General features: G+C 47.3%; 1 long non-coding RNA gene across 1 annotated transcript; it reads right to left on the reverse strand.

Annotated features, from left to right (window-relative positions):
- Positions 1 to 253: 253 nt before the first annotated feature.
- On the reverse strand, positions 254 to 9,998 carry LOC123586341. The gene is made up of 4 exons (XR_006706753.1): positions 9,744 to 9,998; positions 9,042 to 9,146; positions 6,311 to 6,474; positions 254 to 399 (listed from the first exon to the last, which is right to left on the reverse strand). It is a non-coding gene; the product is annotated as an uncharacterized LOC123586341 (long non-coding RNA).
- Between the last annotated feature and the right edge of the window lie 680 nt (positions 9,999 to 10,678).

The following is a 10,678-nucleotide window of genomic DNA, read 5'->3' on the forward strand; positions in this document are numbered from 1 at the left end:
AGGTCCCCCTTTGTCAGGGGTCACCACGGCACCTCCCTCCATCTCCACCAAATCCACGGCGGGGCACTGAATTTGCTCTCCTCCGCTCATGCCCCCGTACTCCTTCATTCAGACGTGCGGTTAAATGAACATAGCATGGAAGCGTCTGGAGGGAGAGCTTGCACCCCAGGACCTGCAGGGTCCTATGGCTGGCCAGCTCCTTTCTGCCTAGATGCTTAGGTGTTTTGCATATTGTTTCCCCTGGAAGCTAAGGCAGTGTGACTAGAGTCGCCAGTTTATTTGTCTGCAGGTGAATGCCATTTACAGCTTATTAGTGTCAGGACACGATTGTGAAGTAGATATAGTTTGCTGCAGTGCCCTTTAACTTCCTTTGACCTTCGTCTTTTCTCCCCTCTGGCCCTGCAAGAAATACAGAGTTACAGAAGGAAAATTAAAAAGCACATAAAAATGGCCGAAATGAGATGGAGAATATAAATCCACCAGGATTCCCCAAGACAGGGGCGGCCAAGGTTGGGAACAGTTAGTTCGGGGCTACAAAAGGGAAACTGACTTGACAGGGCTGGTGCCAGGAGGGAAGCAGAGGGGTCTGTGTGCTGTGGGAAGGGTCACACATTGATTCTGTGTTTCTTTTTTCCTTTCCTTTCCTTTTCTTTCTTCTTTCTTTCTTTCTTTCTTTCTTTCGAGAGATAGAGAGCAGGAGAAGGGCAGAGAGAGAGAGAGAGGGAGAGAGAGAATCCTAAGCAAGTTCCACACTGTCAGCATGGAGCCCAACTCAGGGCTCGATCTCAGGACCATGAGATCATGACCTGAGCTGAAATCAAGAGTTGGACACTTAACTGACTGAGCCACCCAAGGCACCCGTGAGTTTCTAAGGGCAGTGGGGTAAAGGGCATGAGGGGTTCAGCAGGAACCACTCTGAACCGTGACCCCACCTCCACCCCCTGTATGATCCCACAGATCCTCAAAGAAAGTAAAAAAAAAAAAAAGAAAAGAAAAGAAAAACAAGTGGATAGGATGATATTGAACTCCAAGCAAGAGACAAAACCAAGAATGGCTGCCCAGAATGCAGAGGGCTAGAGGGAGGCATTCAACCTTGGAACTGAATGGTTCGAGGCACAATCACCCAAAGCTTTGAGGAGGCTGGAGCCCCAGCTGGCATCGGGGTGGCTTATACACTGTACAGAGAGTGGGTCCCTGCTCCCCCAGGAGCCCCACTCTCCTCTGGGCTCTATGGCTCCCCTGTCTTGGGATTATCTGCTCTAGGCTTTGGCCAGGCAGAACCACCTCTGTGTCTTTGGGTTCCTTCCTCTCTTCCTCCCTTCTTATCCATGAGAGCTTCATGCTCTATCTTACCCTGAGTCCTGGAAGCTGGCACTTAAAGTCCATGCTGTGTGTGTGTTGGGGGGGTGGGGGAGGCAGAGGGTATAAAGGAAATATCTGAACCTGCCTCCCAGTTTTGCTGTGGACCTCAAACTATTCTAAAAAATGGTCTTTCAAAAAAAAAAAAAAAGTCTATGCTATCCCCACTGAGGACAGACTTTCCTTTGTTTAATTTTATTTTTTTTAATGTTTATTTTTGACAGAGAGAGAGAGAGAGAGACAGAGCATGAACGGGGAAGGGTCAGAGAGAGAGGGAGACACAGAATCAGAAGCAGGCTTCAGGCTCTGAGCCGTCAGCACAGAGCCCAACGCGGGGCTGGAACTCACAGACCGTGAGATCATGACCTGAGCCGAAGTCGGACGTTCAACCAACTGAGCCACCCAGGCGCCCCTCCCTTGTTTAATTTTGAAATTCAGACTCTCTCCTGACCCAAACCTCTTAGAGTGCTGGGATTTCTCACTGTTTTGTGGTCTAAGGGGCACTTCCTGTAAAATTAATTTGGTGGTTCATCATAGTAACTGAAACTCCATTCATCGTGACATTTAATTTTTTAATTATATCAAATACTTTTGGTCCCCGAGTTCCTGGCTCTTCCCATCACTGGTCAGTTTATAAAAACGGACTCAAGGTGCCAGGCTCCTATGATGCACCTGTCACAGGGATCCAATACCAATCGGACTGTTGACTGAATGGTGGGGGTTTGGGATCAAGTTCAGGGTAGACGGAGAGAGAATTTTGGATGGAGGACCCTTTCCATTGAGGACTATCTCGGCATAAGAGAATGTATGGAGAGTGCTTACCGAAGCACATTTTACATCCGTTATTTTGTTTAGTCCTCATATAATCCTGTGACGCTGACTTGAGGGAAAACTCCCTTTCCTCATCTGTAAAATGGGGATAACAGTTTTTACATGATTGGGTGCTTTTGAGGAGCAAATAAACCACAGCGTATGTGATAAGGGTTTGTAAACCTCATACATTTTACAAATGTTAGTCGACACTATTATTATCCTTCAAATCAAACCCCGCAGGCAAGTGGTAATTTCAGGCACAATTTCATGTCTCTGTATAATTTGCTGCCTCCCTCAGACCTAAACTACTCAGCTCTGTAGTCAGAATTGTGAATTTGATTACATCTCATTGCCTTGCTGTTAGGCACCAACATTTCTTTTGTACATTAAAGAAGGGTGTAATAAGGTGGGAGTTTCTCTCCTAGCTCGGGGCCTGGGGACTAACTCAGCTTCTGAAGGGCACGGTTTCCTGAGTCCTTGGGCGAGCTGGCTGGGTGACCCTCGGGTGGAACGAGTCTTTCCTCCAGCTGATGAGGTCGGCCCTGTTGGAAGTGGCACAGGTTTGCCCATTTGACGCTCTCATATCCGACTCCTGGAAGCCTCTAGCTGCTTAATGGATTCATTTAAGTGATAATAGGAGCCGATCGTATGTCAGGTTGTTAAAATGGCGATAACATATTGCACTAGGAGAGCATTATCTACGGTAACTGCATTATAATGGTTAGGGAATGTCGACAGAACTACATATGATATTCCCATAAACACCAAATGAATTCAGAGTGACTAGGCTATTCAATCCAAGTGTGGCCAAGGCAAGAGGTAACACTTCATCTTCTAGACCCTCGCTTTCCAAACATTGCAAAAGGAGACATATGCAGACAAGTGTTGACACATCAAAGTCAAACAAATGCACATGCTTCTCTGATTCATAACCAATCTGGAGAGCCGCTCACCCGGCCTCCAGGGAGTGTGGAAATTTGCCGAATGTTCTCCCCCCCCGAGGAACAGAAGGGAACAGAGAAAGGAAGGCATTGGGGCACGACGATGGCCGACGCCATGTGTCAAGGTTCTATGTTGCTCTCCTAAAGGATTTATAGGGGGTCGTAGGCTGTGCAGTACAGCGTCAGGATACTCTAGCTGGCCCGCCTCCCCGCTCCCTGCGCCCTAAAACTACGTTGAAAAGAGAATGGTGAGGTCAGTAACGTTTACCTTTGTCCCCCTGCAGCTCCAAGATTCCCTTCTGTAACACTGGTATCGTCTCCCCAATACTGGACTGATACCTTCTGCTCTGACGCTCCAGTCTTAAACTGTTACCCATCCCTGGGTATTTCTACCTTAAAAGAAGGTACTGTACCCCCAGAGGGCTGCTTTAAAAAATGCAGCTGTAACTTTTAGCTTCCAACTTCCAACTAGCCACCATAGTAGTCGCCATTCATTCAGGGCTCACTATAAGCCAAGCGATGTATTTACATTATCCATAAATCTCAGAAACTTCAACAAGGCAGGGTTTACAATTCCCATTTTAGACATGAAGTCACCACGGCTCGGTTAAATCACCAGCAAGAAGGGACGGAACTAGCATTTAAATCCAGGTCTGCCAAGCCCTCCCTTCAGGCTGGTTTGCCCAGTAAATTGCCTGACATCCCCGAGACCGTTTCCTTATTTGTTAACGCTCCAAGATGGTGTACCTCTGTTACAAGGCTATTATGAAGGTCACTTGAGACAATGTATGTGAATGCCCTTTGTAAATTGCAAACATAGGCCCGTTATAAGCACTTCTGCAAAGCGGAAAGCCCTGAGTCCGCAGCTAACAAGTTCTTCGGTCAATCCCTTGATGTCTTTACAGGCGTAAGGCCTGGGTTTCTTCCCGTGAAGGGGGGCTGGGAGCACCGCCATTTGTTACTGTCCGCCCACTATGTGTCCTGCAGTGTGCCGGGTCTGGAAGCTTCCACCCTGTGGTACCTCACAGCCTAACGGGGCAAGTAAACTGTGTAAACAAATAGCTATAATAGAAGGTGCTAAGTGCTGTAATAGAGGCAAGCGGAAAGTGTTCTGGGAGCGCCAATGAGGCCAAGCCCCTCGTCTTCAACAATCTCGTTACAAGGAAACAGATGGATAGTGCTCTATCAAAACTAATAGAATGAAAGATATTGCAAAGGCAATATGTGCCCAAGTGCTTGGTAAACTGAAGCGCTAAACACGTGGAGGGCGAGTGTATGATTTACCCAAAGAAACGAATTGCTAGCCGAGGAATTCCTGTGCCAGCCCAAGAATATTTTTAGGGCAGAATCTTCCTGGTGGTTCCCGTGTGAGACGTTTGGGGGGCCGTTTGGTCCCTTAGCCCTGCTGGAAGGTCTGTTTCACAGCGTCAACCTGAGTCTCTCTTCCCTCCAGGATAACCTCCGATGATAAAGGGCAGAGAATTGGGACCTGAAATGCTTGGAGGCCCGAGGCTTTCCCATCACCTGGAGCGTTGAGCTCCAGGGACTCCCCCGGGGACAGAAGGGATGGCATTTATGCTTTTTGACAGGATGATGAGATAGGGAGCTCGGAAACCCTGATCCTCTGCCCCGGGGGACCCCAAGGGAGGGGGCGTTTCAGTCAGCCCCTTCAACACTGCGATTCTGCCAGCTTGCCTGGCTGTGATGTGGGGTCAGGGCTATTGTTTTCCACCGCTTACTAAGGGAAATGCTCGCCAAAGAGCAATGCGTTCCTCTGTTAAAACAAAACGCCTGTCATAAAAGGCCACACATTGTGGGCTTCCCTTGACACGAAGTGTCCCGAATAGGCAAATCATAAAGTTCATAAACAAAGAGAGTAGCCTAATAGTTGCCTCCGGCCAGGCAGTCAGGCTGTGGGTGATGGGAGGGTCGGGTGTGACTGCTCATAGGTTTAGGGTTTCTTTCTGGGGGTGATAAAAGTGTCCCAAAATTGACGGGGCGTGGCGGCCGCAAACTCCGTAAATACACCGAAACCATCGAATTGTACAATTTAAACCGGTGAATTGTATGTTATTTGAATTGTATCTCGATAAAGCTGGTCACAGGAAAACACACCCATGCCGAAGCTTTACCTGGGAAGGCACAGAAAGTCGCCCCCTGATGGTGGGAGAAAACTTCTCAAAGTGCTGGGCTCTGACTCCTCCTCGTTTTGGTTCCCATTTGGAGTTCCGTTGTTCTTTTCCACCTGGCATATTCAGGAACTTCTGATGCTCATCCAGGACAAAGCCCTAGCTGGCTGGCTGGCCACTCCTCTGCCTATGGCCTAATCTGTCCCAGCCAAGACAGGAGATCTCCCTTTGCAGGGCGATTAAAATTGTTACAGCTAAGTGAAAAAACGCTATTAGTGTGTGTGTGGGGGGGGGGGGTGGGCGTGGGGATGGGGAGCTATTGTTTAACAAGGACAGAGATTCTGTGTTGCAAGACGGAAAGCGTTCAGGGGACGGACCCTGGTGACGGTTGTGCCACAGTGACTGCCCTCGATACTAGCTGTATTGAGCTGTATGTACATTTGACAATGGTTAAAATGGTGAATTGGACGTTATGTGTATTTTAACACACTTAAAAAAATGACTATTGTCACCTAATCGAGAGGTTCTCTGAAACGTTATGAGAAGTGAAAGAATCGTGGAAAGAAGGATGCCGTGCAGAGAGAGTAGGGTCAGCTTAAGGAAGAGCTAACAACCGATCCTAGCTTAGTGAATTTCACAGCGCAGGCCTTTGGGGGAGTCTCGAAACCCCTGCAAATGAGAAGAGTGCTTCCTCCTTTCAGGTGTCCTTGATCCCAGAGAAGAGACATGTGCCGTGCTGCACTGTCCAGTCAGAGCTGGTAGAACTGCATTCCACACAGGTGCTTTTGAAAGACGTATCGAGAAACACCGGTCGCAGAGGAAAAAGGAGGTGAGCACAGTAGAGCTCGCCCATCTCACTCCCTGGACCCGACATGCGGCTCTCATCTGACCACGATGTTTCCTTTCTTCTCACATTGAAATTGTGACCACCACCCACCCCAAACCATTTCAGTGTTCCCCACCAGTTCATCCACTCAGTCGCCCCAGCCAGAATTCTCCAGGCAGCCTGATCTCTCCATCGCCTCCCGAGCAATTATCGAAGGTCTCTTAATTCTAAATTCAACGGACCTCATGAGTCTGTCTGCTCATTTCCATCGATGCTGCCTCCACGCTGGGCCACGCCATGGGGGTCATTAGTCGAGACTCCTACAACAGCTGGTTAAGTGGTCTCCGTACGTGGGCCCCTAGGTCCCAACCCTCCCTTCGTTCTTCAAGCTACAGCCAGAGCGATCCTTTGAGAGATCGAATCAGATTAGGTTAACTCCTGGGAGAAAGCTTCACGGGCCAGCCATGCCAACAAGAGAAAACAAAATCCTGCCAGTGGCCCGCGGAGCTCTGTGTGATCCACCATCCCCCTGCCTCTGTCCTTCACATCACCTTCCCGGCTCATCATCTTCCTGGCTTTTTTTTCCGTTCTTTAAAAGTCCCAAGCTCTTTCCTTGGCTCCTTCCAATGCTACTTTCAGTTCCCAGCTTAAATATCACTTATGCAGAGAGACCCTTAATTAATTCATTTACTGCTTGTCCATTCACTCAATAAATATCAATCTAGCACACGCTCTAGCGCTAGGCACTCTACTCGTCCTTGAACCTCCCTCCCTGTGTAACTAAGGCCCCCTGTTACATTCTCCCCGGCACCTGCTCTTTTCCTTCATTGCACTGAACACAATTTTTTTTTATGACAAATTTGTTGTTTAATTTTTTAAAAAATGTCTTCTTCGGGGCGCCTGGGTGGTGCAGTCGGTTAAGCGGTTAAGCGTCCGACTTCAGCCAGGTCACGATCTCGCGGTCCGTGAGTTCGAGCCCCACGTCAGGCTCTGGGCTGATGGCTCAGAGCCTGGAGCCTGCTTCCGATTCTGTGTCTCCCTCTCTCTCTGACCCTTCCCCGTTCGTGCTCTGTCTCTCTCTGTCCCAAAAATAAATAAACGTTGAAAAAAAAAAAATGTCTTCTTCTTCGAATGCACGAAGGTCTTTGAGGGTAGACTAGTTAACTCACCTCTGTGTTGCTTCCAGAAACAGCTATTCAATAAATGTTTGCTGGGACGCCTGGGCGGCTCAGTCAGTTAAGCGTCTGACTCCGGCTCAGTACGGAGCCTGCTTGGGATTCTGTCTCTCTCCCTCCCTCTCTCTCTGCCCTGCCCCCATTTGCATTCTCTCCCTCCCTCTCTCAAAATAAATAAATACACTTTAAAAAATAGATAAATATTTGCTGAATGAAGACATCTTTTTTTTTTAATTTTTTTTTTTTAACGTTTATTTATTTTTGGGACAGAGAGAGACAGAGCATGAACGGGGGAGGGGCAGAGAGAGAGGGAGACACAGAATCGGAAACAGGCTCCAGGCTCTGAGCCATCAGCCCAGAGCCCGACGCGGGGCTCGAACTCACAGACCGCGAGATCGTGACCTGGCTGAAGTCGGACGCTCAACCGACTGCGCCACCACCCAGGCGCCCCATGAAGACATCTTTAAATAGAGATCCTTTTTTTTTTTTTTTAAATCTGATAGCGTGTGGCATATGGAAGGTTTATTTCTTCCTCTCTCTTCCCAGCTTATTCCACATCATAAACTAACAGCACATGATGCTGAGGGTGGCTAAGTGGGAGACAGACTCACCAAACTCTTCCTAATGAGAATCCGCATTAGTTAATAAATGACAATATTCCTGACTAACATTCGTAGGGTGTTTTACATCTAGCAAAACATTTTCCCATTGCATTCTGCCCTTCAACTTAATAAAGAAAATCTAGCTTTCGGCTGCCCTATAAAAATGAAATCAAAAAGAAATAAAAAGTTTAAGGACAACAGGGATTAGGCTGTTATGATATTTAAAGTCCATTAGTAAAAGATTGGCGAGTTAGAAAAAAAGGGAACACCCTTCAACACGGTTTCTCCTTTCAAATTCTGAGGGCACTATAGGGGTTTATAGAAACAAAGATATGTCTTTTGACTCTGTTATATCTGTGCCCTGCCAGAGCTTTGGGCTATTTATTATTAATTCTTTTTTTAATGCTTATTTATTTTTGAGAGGGAGAGACAGAGTGAGCAGGGGAGGGGCAGAGAGAGAGGGGGAGACACAGAATCTGAAGCAGGCTCCAGGCTCTGAGCTGTCAGCAGAGAGCCCATCGTGGGGCTAGAACCCAGGAGCTGAGAGGTCACAACCTGAACCGAAATTGTTCGCTCAATCAACTGAGCTACCCAGATGCCCCTTTTTGTAGAAATTCTTTTTTTTTTTTTCAGTGTTTCTTTATTTTTGAGAGAGAGAGACAGCCATGGTGTGAGCAGTGAGCTGCTTATTATAGGAATTAAATCTCATGGGGCACTGTATGTGATATGATGGATTCCTCCCGGTTTTCCATCAGTATGAGGAGTCCTCCCAAAGGCTCAGGACAAAGAAGCAGCTTTACACGTAGAAGCTGGAGTCCAGGACTCTTAGTTGTTGTTCATGAGGAGTGGGAGTTTTCCCTGAATTGAATGCCCCACCCCTGCAGCAGCCATACCTGTGGGGATTACTTAAGCTGACACTCCTTTCCCTCTCCCTTCTTTCCTCCCTTCCTTCCTTCCTATTCGTTCTAAAAGTCTTGTCTTTTTACCTTTACTGTGTACCTTTCTACATGCAAGGACCCACGGTACTTATTAGAAGCAGACACAGGAAGTTGGCTGGGGTATCTGGGCAAATGGTAGTACACAGCTTAAGTAGGAGATACCCCCACATGCACCTCCCTTTACAGCACAGCCACTGTTTTGCTCTACAGAATAAAGGTCCAAAGGTCTTCAACTCTGCAAAGTTCTAATCAGTTTACCTTTATCAATGCACCGTGGCATTTTCAAGGATTCTGCCTGGCACTTTCAATCTGCTTCTCTTCTTGGTATTGATTCTCTGGTGTCATGATCAGCAAAAGGCCAGCCTGAGGGGTAGAGGCCCCCGGGGAGGCAGAGGAGAGTAAGATGACAGAAAGGATAGATCTATCACCTTGAATGTACTCCAGCCCAGCCAATCATGGAGTTGGCCGGAGTCAGACCTGTATAACGTTTGGATAGGAGACCATGTTGGAATAGCAGAAGCTGCAGCCTGAAAGACCAGATGCTACTGGGGAGTCGGTACTGGAACCCTTCCACCATCTGGAGCCATGGTTTCCGGCAAGTTACTCACTTCTTCCCCTGCAAACTGAGCGGTTTGGTCTATGGCCTCTAGGAGCCCTTTTGCCCTAGCATTCTATTACCCTAAGTTTTATTTTCTCATTCCACAAGTGCTCAGAAAATGAGGACATAGTTAATGATGTCAAAGGCTAAAGAGAGTTGGCGGAAAATAAAGCATAAAAGGTGTTCACGGATTTTGAGACGTTGTGCTTTTGAAACTTTGTTGGGGTGGAAGAACACACTGAGCTGGGGACTGAATGGAAAGAAGTGAAAATCGTTGTACGGGAGAAAAAGAACAGTAGCCAGAGATATGATGAGTGCGGTGAAATTAGGGAAAAGAGAAACAATACAGATATTAAACCTACCTCATCATAAGATGTGGAAAAGCCATAGAAGTAGCCATATGCTACTTGTAGCTTGTAGGATACTTTTCAGTCCTTAGGCAAACGTCCACTGTTACTGTCTGAAACATGGAATTTCCAAATGTTTCCATTTTTGTTTCAGGATGACCTGGTGAGAACACAGCGCTCGTGGAACCAGAGGAAAGTGACTTGTGCTCAACTGAAGGGTGACAAGATCTTTCTAATTATTCCTCAGCATTCTAGAATCCAAGGTGAAGAATACTCCCCGACAAGGCGGAGGTAAGCAGACATAGGGGAAAGAGTATGGGATCAGAGTGTGACCCATTTGAGTTTCCAACCACAGTCATGGGGACAGTGTGGGACAGGGACCTGCGGGCATATAGGGCAGACTCATGATTTAGCCCGTCTTGAATCTAAAATTTTCAATACATATGCCCAACACATATTCAGGGGAGAAGCTGATGAAGGAGAGGGCAGAGAAGGAGCACTGCCAGAGCCTATGGCTCAACTCTGCCCCCCCATTTATAGCCTCATCCAGCGAAACAAAAGCTGACATTTACTCAGAGTTTTTCTTCTTAAAGGTCGTTGAGCAGGTTCTTTAGAGGTCTTGCCTCCCATCACAAATGGTTTTTCAAAGTCTTCTGTTCCAGGAGTCTCCTTAAAGATAAATGTATACGTGTGTGTGTGCGTGGGTGTAATTTTACTTGAGAGTGGAAAAAAATACAGTTGACTCTCCTTATTCGCAGCTTTTATGTCCTCTAGTGTTGCCATGAACATGACTTAGCGAATACAGAACTGTTGTTCCTAGGGGACTCACAGGGTTAGGTTCCTGTGAGCCCCTGGCCGTGACAGCTTCAGCCACTGGCCAACACCTAACCTTTATCATGTGCGTTTTCGTTTCAAGGCACCTAATTCACTATATTTTGCTATTTGTTCAC

The sequence above is a fragment of the Leopardus geoffroyi genome, chromosome C3 (assembly GCF_018350155.1).
Source record: "Leopardus geoffroyi isolate Oge1 chromosome C3, O.geoffroyi_Oge1_pat1.0, whole genome shotgun sequence".
In the NCBI taxonomy this organism is placed as follows: domain Eukaryota; kingdom Metazoa; phylum Chordata; class Mammalia; order Carnivora; family Felidae; genus Leopardus; species Leopardus geoffroyi.